Source organism: Ambystoma mexicanum, chromosome 1q (genome assembly GCF_040938575.1).
Source record: "Ambystoma mexicanum isolate Mex_15411 chromosome 1q, UKY_AmexF1_1, whole genome shotgun sequence".
Taxonomy (NCBI): Eukaryota; Metazoa; Chordata; class Amphibia; order Caudata; family Ambystomatidae; genus Ambystoma; species Ambystoma mexicanum.
In genome coordinates, this window is record NC_090922.1 from 471214775 (window position 1) to 471230811 (window position 16037).

The following is a 16037-nucleotide window of genomic DNA, read 5'->3' on the forward strand; positions in this document are numbered from 1 at the left end:
GAGCCGGTCGCTCTCCCCTTGGAGGGAGGGGTATAGAAGATTCAATATATGAAAGGGCCTCGGATGGGTTCTCAAAGAAGTGCGACCTCCCTGCGTGTTGGATTCTCATTTTGGCCGGGAACATTAAGGCATATTTGATCTGTTGTTCTCTGAGGAGCTTCTTGACCTGCTCATACGAGCGTCTGCTAGCCTGGACAGAGGCGGAGAAATCAGGGTAGATGTGTATGCGATTGCCCTCGTAGTGCAGCGTACCCATCTCTCTGGCCAAACGGAGGATTGTGTCTCTGTCCCTGTAATTTAGTAGACGAGCAATTATAGTTCGTGGTGGCGCCCCAGGTTTGGGAACCGGCGCTAAGGTGCGGTGTGCTCTCTCAACAAGGAAGTGTTCAGACAATGTGTCGGGCCCAAATAAGGATTTAAAAAGTTCTTCCATTTGCTTCTCCATTTGGCCCTTGCCGAAGGATTCGGCCACACCTACCACTCGGACATTGTTCCTTCTGGACCTAGATTCAAGATCCTCGCACTTACTCTGGAGCTTGTTCATAGTGTCTTGGATATGAGCTATATCACGACTGTGTTGACCAACAGTATCCTCGGTGGCACCTATCCTGCCTTCTGCATCAGTGACACGCGCACTTTCCTTATCGATTCTGGCCTTCAAGGAACCTATGGTAGCAACTATCTCATCCAGTTTGGTATTTACAGCCAGAAATCCGTTTTGAACTAGCATGGCCAATTTATCCTCTCTATCCAGCATCACATGCCCGCCCTGCTCGTCCTCACTCTGCTGGGTGTCAGTTGGCTCAGATTGACTGACCGCAGTGGTAAATGTGTCCATAGGGCCCTTCTTCCTAGGGGTCTTAGGGGCTCTGTTGGATCTGCCAGGTTCCCCCATGATCGCAGTAACTCTATTTATATACTGTATCTGGAACCGGTTATCTGCAGGGACGAGACCACCACCCCAGGGAGCGGACACGAGTGGGCCTCAACTAAATGCGAGATAAGGATGGACTATATCTTCCTGTGCCAATGATGTCAAGCACACCCGCAGGATATCCAGTATACCAGCCTCCAGAGGTAGACACCAGAAGGCAGCAGATCGGCCGCGTATCTAGTGCAGCGAAGTACTAGTAATAGTCACAACGAGCAGGGATCGGTCACAGGAGAGCGTAGGGTGGATTGCGGCCCGATAGACAGATAAACAGAGGGTCTAGAGAGGAAAGTAAAAGCGGGAGGCCCGTCGCTCAGAATCAGGAGTTCTAGAGATAAACCCCCGATCCCCCTCGGGTCGGAAGCCCCCTCACCGCAGGATATTCCAGATGTCCCCGGCGTCCAGCCCGGCTGGAAGTGGCCACACGCAGGGGCCTCAGCATTCAGCAGCACAGCCGGTCCCGAGGAACGTCGCCTTCAGAAGCAGGAGTGTGGGCCCCGCGCTCAACCCGGCCGGGGGCCAAGCGGGGGGCAGGCGGAAAAGCAGGGGGGCCGCACGTCCGATAGCGGGACCAGGTCTCAAGAGGGAGCGGCGCCAGCGGCACCTATGCCAGGATCAGGCGCCAAGGAGGGGAAGCCCTGCCCAGATCAGGCCACACCAACCAGCAGCCGCGGCACTCGGGTAGATTCCTCCGGAGCCGGGAGCCGGCCAGTGAGCGCCGCTCGTGTCGGAGTAACTTCGCGGGGGCAAATCTCGGAGATGAAGCACTTTTCCCGGCTCAAACTTCCACAGACCGTGCAGGACCCCGGCCGCAGGAGATCAACCAAGTTGCAGCAAATCAGTCAGCCGGAGTGCGGATTTATAGGCTCAGGATGTAGAGGCAGCGCGGGAGCCACGGGTTTAGGCAGCCATTTTCGACGTGCGCAACAGCGCCCCCCCTCTCTTGAAACTTTTTTGGCCTGGGCCTCCCGCCCCTGAGCAAAATGTGGGCAGGCCGGGCCCCACCCCAAAAAATGCCAAGGACAGTAAGTCCAAATATCTAGAACTATCGCGCACCGTCGCTGCAACCTGCTCCCAATATAGTCCCTGGGCTCCCCCACATGCTCCCATCAGTCTCTGGACTCCCTCATTCCACTACTAGCCCCGTGCCTGGGCTCTCCCCACCCTGTTCCCACCACTATACCATGGCTCCCCACCATCCTGCTCCCACCACAATCCCTGGGTCCCCCCCCCCATCTCCCACCCTGCTCCCAGCACTGTCCCAGGGTCAGTGGCAGCTGGTGAAATATTTAAGTGGAGGGGCGCATACATATTTCCGCCAGATATGCCATAGGGAGCAAGCGCTGCGACGGACCCTGGGACCATTCAAGGGGGTTTGAGGGTGTTCTCCCCCTGAGAATTCTTTTAAAATAATGGATTAAATAGTTAATAGTTAGGATTCTATTATTGGCACACACACGTTTTATCCCTCCCTACTCGCTCTCCCCTTACTTGTCTTTATGGATCCTCCTCAGTGAACAACACCTTATTCAGAGTGGAAATTCTTCAGATTCTTTCTTTTTTTGGTTTTGTGAGATGCTATAAACTTTACATAGTGCATGTGGAGTCTCTCGCCTTTTCTGCTCTTTCCAAGGGTGGTTGATGCTGCAATGGGACGTTGTGATGAAAAGAATTTTGAATAGCAGGAGCAGCCAGGTGATTGGAAGCGAAGAAGGTGGACTCAGACTTGAGTGGGGAAAAAGGAACTGTGCGAGTGCTTGTTTAAAAAAATGTTTGTGTTACTGTTATTGAAAATAAATGAAAGCATTTAATGTGGATAATACTCTCCTCCGTGGCATAAATAAAATTCTGACTCTCCCTCATAACATTTACTAGGAATAATCAAAATTGGGTCTCGTACCTAATGCTTTGCAGCAGGGCTTTCGATTCAGACCTGCTGTACCAAATGCATGGTTTACAAATATAATAAAGCAGCTAAATTGAAAGAGCCACCCTGCATTTTGCTAACACAAGCATCCTTTATGCAATGGTGCCCTCTAAGGGAGCCTATCATACAACATATTCAACATAAACATCAAACTGGTGAAAATCAAATGATGTCATGATTTTTACATTGCTATTTTGATGAGTTCACACTATATAGGGCTAAGAACTGCATTTGTCGAGACCACTTAACTGCTTCACACTGTTTCCTTAGTCAAAGGGAGTGCAACATCGTCCAGATTCCCCTGGCTTTTTTTAAAAAAAACTTTATTTTTGGTATTTAAAACACGATACAACTTCACACCCACATTAGGGTGGACTTAAACTTTGCGCCCTGGCCCAGCTCCCACCCATCGCCCCCCCCCTTCCCCACATCCCATCTCTTGATATTATTGTCCTCTATGTTAGGTGTTGAAATACTCCTGTTTCACCGGCTGAGGAAGTGAATGTGCCGGGTCTATGCCCTCACTGCGTTGTACTCTCTGTCTCTGAAGACTCTGCTGCCGGGTCTTCTGTTTCGCTCATCAGGAACAATGTCACCGGGCCCCATGTGTCTGGCGGACGAGCGTGTAAGGGTAGGAGTTTAATGTAGTCTGTTTGTAGAACCTGGTAGTAAAGTATGTCTTTTTGCCAGGCGGCGACTGTTGGGGGGGGATGAGGTGGGACCTCGGCCCCAGGCCATGGCAACCCTCCTACGAGCCAGTGTCAGCAGAACCCCTGCCAGCCTCCTTATTGGTGCGGAAAGTAGCCTTGTCATGCCCAGTAGGGCTGCTGTTTGGTTCGGTTGTATTGTTGTCGCCGTCGTCTCCAGGACTTGGTTCCCGAAAGGAGTTAGTTCTGGACACTCCCAGTCTAGGTGGACAAAGTTTGCTGAGGGAGTCCCGCATCTGCTGCATTTCGCTAAAGCGTCGGGGTGGTGTTTGTTGGCTTTTTCTGGAGTGTGATAGGTCTGATGGAGGAAGTTGAAGTGGATAAGTTTCATGCGTGAGTTGAGGGCAACTTTTTGAGTCTGTTTCAGGATATAGCTCCAGTCTTCTTCCGAAATGTCTCTATGCAGTGACTTCTCCCATCTGGCTTTAGCCGAAGTGATGGCAGGGGTCGTGCTGGAGATAATGGATTTGTAGATTTGCGACACCAGCCTACCCTCGCCAAGTGCCTGAATCGCGGTATGCAGTAGCTGCCAGGTTGGTGGCTGACATGGGAAGTCCGGCAGAAGGGACTGCAGGGCGTACCGGGTCCTGAAGTAAAGGAATACGTCCAGAGCAGTATTGCCGCCTTTCATTTTTGCTTGGTCTGGGGTTAAAAAGCCGTCCTCTGTGAAGAGGTCCCCAAGGGTTTGTATGTGCAGTTTATCGACCCACTGTTGTATCACTTTCCCTGAAGTGAGCGGAACTCCAGGAATAAACTTGACGGGTAAAAGAGGTGAATACCGTGTTTGTACCCCACATCTCAGGGCCAGTGTCTTCCAGACTTTGTATGTCGTGAGCATCACATTCATCGTGGAGCTTGGGACGGGAATCTGGCTAATGACGACAGCCGTCAGTAAGTTAGGCGTTGCCAGTGCTCGTTCCACTTGAACGTGAGGACGGACTACTTGGTTGGCATACCAATGGCTGAGGTACTGTGCTTGAGCTGCCAAAAAGTATTTCTCCAAATCCGGGAGGGCTAGTCCCCCACTGGATACCGGGAGCGTCATTGTTGCGTGCGCCACTCTGGCTGGTTTGCCCGCCCAAAGTAGCTCAAGGACCAAGCTTTTCAGTTTTTTCAGAAAGGTTTGCGGTAGCAACATGGGGATATTGTTGAATAGGTATAGTAATTTTGGCAGGATCACCATCTTGACCAGTGAGGCCTTTCCCCAAAGAGTTAGTGGAAGTGTCTTCCATCTGGACACCTTTTCTTGAAGGGACTTGACCACCTCTTCGAAATTATCTCGAAACACCTCATGCCGATTCAATGACATTTGTATCCCCAGGTACCGGAACATGGAGGTTTTCCATGTGAGTTGGAAGTCGTCCGTAAACTGCTTGGTGGCTGGGGTAAGTGGGAACACAATGGATTTTGATTGGTTAATCTTCAGTCCGGAGGCAGCACCGAATTTAATGACTTCCCTCATGACCGGATTCAGGTTGTCTTCAGGATCACGTATGAATAGTGCCACATCATCGGCGTAGAGAGAGATGATGAGATTGTGTGGAGCTATGATGAGACCCTTCTGCTGACGCTGTTCATGAAGGTTGTGGCTTAGTGTATAAGAGAGAGACAAGCTTGATGAATCGAGCACCCAGTCCAGTCCCATCCTGGTGAGAACCATGAACAGAAACGGCCATTCCACCGAGTCGAATGCTTTTTCGGCATCGAGGAGCACTGCGATTGCCTGCTTTGTAGGGTCCAGGGCCTCGATGACACCGAACATTCTCCTGATTCCGAAGGACGTGTTGCGGCCTGGAATGAAGCCGGCTTGGTCTGCCAACAAAAGGACAGGCATCAATGGCTTCAACCTTTTTGCCAGCACCTTAGCGAGAATTTTATTGTCGAGGTTGAGCAGGGAGATAGGACGATAGGATGCGCAGTCTTCCGGTGGTTTGCCTGGCTTGTGTAACAGGATGACATTGGCTTCACAGGAGGAGTGTGGAAGGTTCCCTTTTTCCAGTGCTTCCTCGTATACTGCCGCCAGGAGGGGAGCTAAGGTGCATGAGAATGCTTTGTAGAATTCTCCCGTTAAGCCGTCCGGGCCCGGCGCCTTGGAGCTGGGGAGGGTCTTTATGGCCTCTATAATTTTCTCTTGTGAGATCATTTCGTTCAGCGGTTCGCGCAGGGGTTGCTGGACCGAATAAAGCTCTGTGTCTTCCAGATATTCTAGCGGGGCGCTTGAGTCTTTGTTGAGTTTAGCGCTGTAGAGGTCTAGGTAAAAGCGACCGAATTCCTCTGCAATCTTTTCGTCGATGTGGATCATCTCGCCCTGCTTGGTTCGAATCCATTCGATTTGAGACTGCTTGCTGTCAGCTCTGATTAGGTTCGCCAGAAGGGCACCAGGCTTTTGGCCCTCCCCATACTGTCGGACTTAACTGTTGCGGCCTAGAAAATTGATCTGCTAAGGAGTTGAATTTTTGCAGTTCCTTTTTCAATGCTACTGCTATTTTTGGGTCAGCCGCGTTTGCTATCTGGAGCTCAAAGTGTTTTATATTCTCTTCGCAGGTTGCAAGCTTGCGCCTGTGCAGTTTGAGGATGCTGTTTACTTTGGCGTGACAGACTCCTCTAATGAAGCATTTTAGAGACTCCCAGATTATACCCGCAGAGGGGACCAAACCTATGTTGGCTTCTAGAAACACGTTGATTTCCTCTCTTAGCTCAGAAGCAAACACTTCATCTCACAGCGAGCCCGTCTTAAAGCGCCACCGCTGTAGTGGCGATATAGGGTTGGAAGGCTCCAGATTGAGGAATAGTGGGGAGTGGTCGGAGAGAGTTCTTGGGTGGATACAACATCGGCCGCTTAACAAGGGGCCATTTGCAGAGGTGAAGAGATAGTCGATTCGGGAGCTCGAGTTGTGAACCGCAGAGTGAAACGTGAAATCTCTCAACTCCCCATTGGAAACTCTCTATGTGTCTTGAAGATCGAAAGCTTTGCAGATTTTCTTTATTTGGAGGCAGGCTTTGGAAAGGGGCTGTGGAGTGGCCTTCGATCTGTCTCTTATAGGATCCAATACCGTGTTCATATCCCCACCCCAGATTACGGTTGTCCGGGCCGTCCACGTTTGGTGCATAGGAGTTGATGAATGTAATTTTCTGTCCTGCAATGATACCACTCACTAGAATCGCTCTTCCCTCGGTGTCTTTCACCGTGCGGATCAAACGGAAGCTAATCCTCCTGTGAATGAGGATGGCGACTCCTCTAGAGTATGTAGAGTAGGAGGAGAAGTATCTGTGGCAGCCCCAGCTCTTGGCCCATTGATGATCCTTCCCCGGGAGTAGGTGAGTCTCTTGGATCATGATCACATCCACTTCGTGGCGTTTGAGGTATTGGAGGATTTTCCTGGTTTTGGATGGGATATTGCCTCCTCTTATGTTCCAGGTCAAGACATTGAATGGGACGAAATAATCTTTATGTTGGACCACTTTTCATTTTCAGTGAAAGCCACTGATGCGGCTACGTTAAGCCCAGTGATGGGGACAGAGCATAGCGGTTGGGTGCCTGCCTGATATGGCTGTATAGACAGTGGGGTGAGAGATTTGGGACAGGACGACGGCTGGGAGCTGGCAGCGCTGAACTTTCCTGGAGTACTCTGAGGGTACAGTCCACGGGCGAACCCCAACTGGCCCGTAATGTTTCTCTTCATATGGTGGGCAACCCCCAACTGGCCCACCGAGAGGTCCATCGTCAACCAACAAGAACCAAAGGCGGACCATGGAGTCACCATGCCAACGGTTGAACTCCACTCCGAAGAAACTCAACTTATGAACCCAACAGTTGCTGTGCTAGGGGCACCTGGGGCCTCCCAAGTGAATCAGCCCCGTCTTACATACGTTATATATGTTCCGGCGTGTTCAGTGACGTGTGTAAGCCTGTAATGAGTCGCCCCGGCTCTTCCGTTTATGGTGGATTCCTTAGGTTTCTGTCCCTTTTGAGGTCTCGGTTGGGCCTGGTTCTGTTCTGGACATCCCTGTCGGTCTAAGAATAAGTTCGCCTCGTCGGGGGTTTGAAAGAAGTGAACTTTCCCCTCGTGCAGTATTCTAAGTCGCGCAGGGAAGAGCATTGAGTAAGTTAATTCACTTTTACTAAGTCTCTGCTTGACGTTGGCAAATGTTTTCCGTTGTGACTGCACCGCTGGGGAGAAGTCGGGGTAGATATGTATTTGGTCCCCCTCATGAAGAAGTTCGCCTTTCTCTCTGGCCAGCTGTAGGATGGAATCTCGATCCCTATAGTTAAGTAGCCTCGCTATTATTGTCCTGGGTGGCGCGCCTGGGGCCGGTCTGGTCGATGGGACCCTATGTGCTCTCTCTATTATGAAAAGTTGGGATAGTGCATCACGGCCGAATAGTGTTATGCAGAGGGACTCCACGTAGTCCTCCATTTTCCCCTGCATTTGGTGCTCTCTCACTCCAACTATCCATAAATTATTCCTTCTCGAGCAGCCTTCTAAATCATCACACTTAGCAATAGTAGATTTCATTTGCGAATCTAGTTGAGAAACTTTATTGGCTAGGGTTTTTGAATTGTCATCAAGATTAGACACTCTCTGTTCCACCTCGTTCATGCGTTCAGCGTGCGAGTCCATACGGTGTTGCAAGAGGTCAACTTTAGAGGCCAGACCATCCATTTTGCTATTCAGGCTGCCAAAGCCAACCTTAAAGTCTAGGAGGATTTTTCTGATTTCCGATGGGTTATTGGGTGCTTCTTCCTGGAATGGACATGTCGATGAAGAGGCCAGGTCCTCTTGATGGAGGGGTACTTTAGGGGTTGAGCCACTTTCAAAGTTCAGTTTCCTCTGGGATTTATCATTTTTCCCCATCGCGACTGAGGATTCGGGAAAGACTACTGAGGTTTGCGAGTGGGCCGTCACGCCCAGGGCACTCCGGGGGGGCGCTTCTCTGGACATGACTGTTTGTAGCGTTCTGTGAGTGTTGGGCTTGTGATCCAGATGGGGGTGGGGGGCCGCCACAATTAGAAAGGAAGTGCGCTTATCAATGTCTGCTCCTTCTTTATTTGGGGTGAGTGGTGGGGCAGGGTCTATTCGGGCGGGACTCCCACGGCCCCCGCTTCCTCCTGGGAGGATGAGTGGTGTAGCGGGTGGGTCAGGGGGCCAGTGCTTGACGCAGAAAAGAGATTGCTTTCTGATATGCCCGCTGAATGAGGTTAATGGGCCCCCGTTGATGCCGGTGTGTCACGTTGGGTGGAATCAGCTCAGCTTGTGATGTGCCCGGGCCGTCGGGCTGAGAGGAATCGGGCCACCAGTGGGCTGGCGAAACTCAGCCCGCACGGGGTGGCAACCAGGAGGGGGGGTCACACCACGGGGCGCGTATGCCTGACTCCGTGTGTTTGCTTGCGTGCGGAGAGCGGGGGAGGAGGCCAACGCTCGTGCCGGTCTTCGTTCTAAGAGCAATCCGACCTCCCTCCCGCTCCTTACCTCCGCATGCGGCTGTCCACTTGCTCTCAGGGCGGTTAGGTCCTTCCCCCCTGCGTCTCGGTACTCTCGGGTCTCACTAGGGGTCCCCGGTCCACGATCCCATTGATGATCTGCTGGGGTCTGGCGTAGGCTGTCTGGTCGCCGGAGGGAGGCCCAGTTGCCGCAGCCGCCGACGGCCACGTCTCCTCCACGGCCGTGTCCTCGGAGCCTCATGTCGACCCCAAGTCCCGGGGGAGAACTGGATCCTCTGCTGGTCTGCCGGTAGACGCCTCTGTCCCGCTGGATCGCTGCGCCGGAAGCCGCCGGGCCTCTGCAGGAGGCGGCGGCGGCGGCCGTGAGTGAGCCCGCACCCGGCAGGCCTGCTGGACGAAACTCTGCCTCGAGACCGCACGGGCCGTTTGGTGTCGTAGAATGGCCGATTTTGCCCCAGATTTCGTTTGCTGGCAGCTGCAGCGACTAGCTAGACAGTAGACGGGGGGGTAGTTTACGATATCACTGCGAACAGCAAGGATTAGTCAGGATTGATGCGGGGCTGATCGGGAGCCTAAACCAAGGCGGCCATCTTGGTTGGCCCTCTAGCGCCCTCCCAGATTCCCCAGGCTTACTAAACGTACTCGGATGTGTTTTCAACGGCCATTGTTCAATCTCTCCCACCTCACAGGCCTGAACATTGTGCCATTGATACTGAACCTTCAGCGGTGATTCCCTTTGGAAGAATGTTCATTCTATCCGAGCCAGAAAAGAGGGCCCTCCGAGAATATCTGGACACCAACCTAACAAACGGAACTATTCGACCTTCCAAGTCCACAGCAGGAGCCTCTCTCTTCTTCGTTCCTAAGAAAGATTCCAAGGAGCTTAGACCATGTTTGGATTACCGTGGCCTCAATCAATGCACCCTCAAGGACCGTTACCCATTACATCTTATTTCGGACATCCTGGAGGCAGTGAGGGGTGCAGTCATCTTCACTAAACTCAATCTCAGGGGTGCCTACCATCTCATTCGTATAAAAGAAGGCGATGAGTGGAAAACAGCCTTCAGAACTCCCTTTGGCCACTTTGAGTATCTGGTGATGCCCTTTGGACTTGGTAATGCCCCCGCTGTATTCCAATGTTTCATGGATCGGTTTTTTCTGACATGTTGTTCCTTTTCATCATTGTATACCTAGACGACATATTGATTTACTCCAAGGAACCTCGGAAACACCCAGAACCCGTCAAGGCAGTTCTACAACGTTTTTACGTGAACATAAGCTCCTGGCCAAACCTGAAAAAATGTCTTTTCCATGTATCAACCGTTCACTACCTCGGATTTGTTCTTAGCCCAAAAGGCATCGGAATGGATTCTTCCAAGGTTGATTCCATCCTGTCTTGGCCTGTTCCTACCACTGTGAAACACATTTAATCCTTCCTGGGGCTCGCTAGCTTTTACAGGAAATTCATACCCACGTTTTCCGACATTGTACACCCTATTGTCACACTTTTAAAGAAAGACACTCCGTTTCAGTGGTCCTCAGCTCAGGAGTCAGCATTTCAATGATTGAAATCGGAGTTCACTCGAGCCCCTATCCTAGCTCAACCTGATATAGACAGACCCTTCCTAGTTGAAACTGATGCATCCGACTACGCCATCGGAGCAGTTTTGAAACAAGAACTTGATGACCAGATGGAACATCCCATTGCCTATCTCTCCCGTACTTTGACTCCCAGTGAAACTCCTTATTCCTTCCTGGAGAAGGAGTTGCTAGCCATCCGACAAGCCTTCACTGACTGGCGTCATCTCCTTCTGGGAGCCAAACACCCAGTACAAGTCCGTATGGACCATCGGAACTTACAGGTCTTACAATCCCTGGAGCACAGAAACAGCCGTCAGGCCCGCTGGGCCTTCTTTTTTGCCCAATATCAATTCCAAATCCACCATTTTCTTGGAGCACATAACCTCATAGCTGATGCCCTGTCCAGGCGTCCTGATTATGAACCCCTTGAGGACCGGACCTTTCCCAAGATGTTTCCTAACACAGTGTTCGTTGCTCAAGCCATTACACTACTAGAGGATATTCGAGCCAAGACACCGTCTTCTGCACTTTGGAAGGAGTTTAAAGGAATTTAAGGAATCTCAAGATGAAGGACGGATTTCTATTCAAGGAAACACGGCTGTCTATTCCTACACAAGAGCTGAGACATAAGATCACGAATCTTTGCCATGATACCCTCCATTCCGGACACCGTGGAATCACCAACGTCTTATACAGAGACATTTCTGGTGGCCAAGGATGAAAGGCGACGTAAGAACTTATGTCCAATCCTTTGCCGTGTACAATCAGAATAAATATGATAACAGAAGACCTTGGGAAATCATCGCCACAGATTTTATCATGGAATTACCCCCATCAAGAGGATACACAACCATAATGGTTACCATCGATTTGTTTACACACACGGCTCATGTTACACCTTTGTACAAGCTACCATCTTCATCTGAATTGGCTGGGATTTTTCTGGAACACATATTCAGGCTTCATGGACTACCTTCCAAGATCATTTCCGACAGAGGGCCCCAGTACATATCCCAGTTTTGGAACTATGTCGGATATTGGGGATCCAGGGCGCATTGTTCTTGGGGTGTCATCCACAGACCAATGGAGCAACTGAACGAGTCAACCAGACCTTGGAACAGTACCTTCGCTGCTTCGCCACCAAGGTACAGGATGATTGGTCACTCTTGATTCCTGTAGCCGAATTCACCTACAACAATTCGGATCATTCAGCTATCAAGATCAGTCCCCTCTTTTGGAGCCAAGGATTTCACCCTTCAGTACTACCCTCCGTTCTTCTACATCCTACCCCAGTTCCTGCGGTCGATTCCTGGATTGAAACACTGATCAATGTGCACACGGCAGCCAAAGAACACTTGGAAAAGGCCCAAAAAGACGTTAAACACTATGCAGACACTAAAAGAAGGCCTAGCCCTCCTTATGCAGTAGGAGATAAGGTTTGGTTGTCTTCGAAACTCCTTCCTCGACATCTAAGACCAAATAAGTTGGCTCCCAGGTATTATGGACCTTTCTCCATAAAGGAAATTGTTTATCCAGTGGCCTATCGACTCCGACTTCCAGAATCGTGGAAAAGGATCCATCCAGTCTTCCACACTTTTCTGTTAAAACCATTTGTACAATCCACTCGAACTGCTCCAAGACCAACTCCAGTAATTGTCAATAACCAACTCGAATTCGAGGTTTCCAGGATATGTGACTCCAGGTACAGAAGAGGTCAACTCCAGTATTTGGTCGATCCTCCCAGTGAGCGCACCTCGGAACCGGTCTCTAACATGAATGCCCCCCAATTGATACAAAGATATCATCAAATCCACCCAGGCAAACCCGGAGGTGCGGGGCTTCGGAGGAGGCATACTGTCATGAACCGCCGATTACGTCCATTCTGGACTTCGTGGTCCATGATGCACCGAGGTCTGAACTCTGTGTTCCTTCCAACATGGCCGTCACTTTCGAAACACTGCTTACCAGCCTTTGCGCGTTACGTGCAACTTCCTACTAAACAGCCACGCCCTCGCGGCTCTGCGCATCTCAACGCTACTGCTTGGAGTAGTCAGACGTGTGTTGCTGGAGTCCGCTTGGCGCTTCCTTTCTAGTCCTTGTTCCCAATTCCCCAATTATATTTCCCGTTTGTTCCCTTTCCTTGCCCTACCTACTTCCGTGCTTCCTTCCTGTATCCTTTCTGTACTCGGTCCTACAATACTTACGTACCTCTGAATCAGGACATTGTTCCCTTCCTGGTTCCCGATCCTGGATGTTTGAACGTTACCCAGCGCAGGACATTGCAAACATCATGCTGGAATCCAAAGACTCGCACACATGCCTGTATAAATCCCAGACTGTGCGAAAGAAGGAAGCCACTTCCAAGAAGGTCGCAAGTAAAGAAAAACAGGTGAGAAGGGGAGAGACTTGTGACACTATATATGGGATTTCCTGGCCTGTGAGGGCAGGAAGAAGGCCAAACTACAATGTGGCCAAAACAAGCGAAACACCTTGTGGCACTACCATTGTGGGGTGCTAGCTACCTTTTTAGTAGCCATTTACGTTAAACTGGAACATGCACAAGTAAAATAAAGTGAAAACTGTAATCATTTTACTGCTGCTACAAGCTTGTCTCAAACCACATAAAAAGTGAACAAAAACCCAAAGGATAAGGAATTAAGGGGATAGAAGGTATCCCCATCACACTGCAAGGTGTTGTGTGCAATTGCTAAAATACAAGAAAACACTGACAGTCTGAAGTCAGTTTCCCCATAACAATGAGCAAAAAGGCAAGTGAAACTGAAGGCTTTACTTCCTTTTAAAAAGTAAAATCGGGTTAAAACTTAAGAACAAAGGTTTTCCCATTGCAATAAATCAAGGGCGGAGGGGGGAAGGTGCAAAAGACCATCTTTCTCAACAGCTGGTTATTTAAGGGGAAACCATTTACCCAAGGTAATTTCTGCTACTGGAATTTTCTGAAGAGCTTGTTTACTTATCTGCTGGAATATTTCTTGCTGTTTCTCTGTTGCTGCAATTTAAAGGCCAGATTTAGCCATACGGGCTGAATGCTGAATCCTGGGCTGTTCTCTGGTATAGGTTGCTGCACAGTGTCTTTCCTGGTCCTCATGAGTCGTCCTGCTGGCTCCACTTATGTGCTGAGTCAGTCCTTCCATGCTGGGATTATCTCCACGCTGTTTCACTGATGCTTCCTACTGTCTCACTGTGGTTTTCCAGACTTGCTGCTGTCACGGAAGGGTATTGAGAATCCAACAGCCTGCCTCATCTGCACTTAGGGCTCTCCTGCGTCACCCCAACCTAGCCTTGTTCGCGGAATGGTGTTCTACTGGTGGGAAACCTGTCTTTGCCCTTCGAGCCACTTCTTGTTTTGCCCTCCTCAAGTCTTCCTCATAGTTACTTCTGCTTCTGGCTTGAGGGGCTGCCTCGTGGAAGGCCACTTTATTCTTTTTTTCTGTAGTTGCCGTTGTTGGCCCAGTGTTCAAGCCCCTAGAAGCCAGATACTATAAACCGCAAATAGGCAAGAAACCTCCTACTTACTGGGTTGTGCAGCCCTCCCAAACTGGCCCTCGGTAAACAAACCCCATGAGTCCTTACCACTGGGTCCTTTTGGTGGTGGGTAATTTGAAATACTCTCTCAGTGGTCTTCGTGGTTCAGGGCTGAGACTATTTGCAGGAGGGTTTCAACTGCATTGTCCCAATGTTTTCCATTGGGACTTCTCACGCTGTACTGCATTTTCTCCTGGGGATCCCAGAGGTTTGTTTGAAAACCGGAACTGTCCCTTGTGGTCTCTTGCTGGCAAATCTGCACCTGTGAGGTAGAACTGGGACTTACCTGCCCTTATCCATTACCCTCGGATGTCTAATTGACCTTGTCCTGTCACCTTCAATGGGAACTTTCTATTCACCTGTAACTTTTGTCTAGTGATTTTAGGGGTTCTTAGCCCCTGGACAGTTCGTGCATCCAGTGGGATTCCAGTCCGTTTTAGGCCAAGCACTAGAATTTTAGCACAAACCTGTGATTTTTAAAATGTATGTTTAAAGTCATGCACTCTTATCTCTGCAAATGTGAATGCATATTTACATTAAAACTATTTTTGGTGACACAAACTATTTTCCCTTAATTGTAGTGCCTTGGTAATCTTTCTAAAATGTATCTTATTCTTTGGTGGCCTTTCGGCAATGTTTTAGATTTGCTCACCTCCACACATCCCCCTCCTCTGGAATCTACCTCAGCGGTGTGTTTGTATTTTTCAAATACTATGTCCCAGAGGTCTAGGAATTCTGTGGCTTTATTGGTGTTGGCACCAGGGATCATGAATGTCTTTAATTGTGTTTTAATGTTTGGTTCTATATGTTGTCTGCTTGTCACCAAATAGTGGACCTACAGTATAGTTAGGAGTGTGGTATATCTATTTTGGCAATGTACTTCAGGCACGAGGTATTTTAACTTTGTTTTCATGCCTACTTCCCCTGTTCCCTCCTCCCATCCCCCAGTCACTATATTGTGTGTGCCTGTCCTTAGATGGTTCCATGTGATTTCATCGCCAGGCTTTTAAACGTGCACATTCCATCAAATGTGCTCATGGTTTGTTTTTTTGTTTTTTTATTTTTTTGTTTACATTTTTTTTTAAACTCTTGCCCACCCACCCAAACCCTTATTTGCCCTTTCCCACACCTCCCTAAAAAATTTGATGAGCACATACGATGTAATGTGCACGTTTAAAAGCCTGGCGATGAAACAGCAGGCGATGAAACAACGTCGTACCCCTTAGATAGTGGACTTCTACTTTAGATGTATGGAGTTGACATTTAATGCTTTTATATTGCACCAGGTATTTTTATACTGTGTTTTGGTGCTAAAGTACTAATTTAGATAAAGAGTTCTTAATGTGTGTTAATATAATAAGTGTGTATATTCTTTAGTATACCAGTGTGGTGCATTTTCTATGTTAGGCATGTGGACTAATTGTACTTTTGTGTCAGCCTACATCCCCTTCGTAAAGTTAGGCCTGACTGCTCAGCCATGTTACCATTTTAAGATTGGCTTCCCTTGTGTGCAGGGTCTGCTGCCCCATCTTCAGGTTATTTGTACAACAAACACCAAAGGCCTATGCATAAAACCTTTAACAGATGGCATGAATTGGTGTTACAATTATCAACTTGATCTGTAGTAAAGGAATGTCTGCCAAATGAAACAGGCTAAACTCATTATTTGATTGCCATAAGCGTTCCCTGGTCGATTTACAGCATTTGAAATATGTGATTTAAGATGAGCAGATTTAGCCCCTGTAATGTGCATATTATAAATGTCCTGAAGAAAACCAAGTTGGGCAAAAAAGTAATTGGGATCTTCACCACTGGTTTTCAATGCAGAGAATACATTTTCTCTCTTTTCGGAGATGAAGAATACCAAGGAGCCAAACCTCTTTCCCAATCCTAATAAAGTGTTTT

General features: G+C 49.2%; 1 protein-coding gene across 1 annotated transcript in view; it reads left to right on the plus strand.

The window, feature by feature from the left end:
• Positions 1-16037, plus strand: part of SMG9 (SMG9 nonsense mediated mRNA decay factor) — a 940250-nt gene that overhangs the window by 195635 nt on the left and 728578 nt on the right. The window lies entirely within an intron of this gene.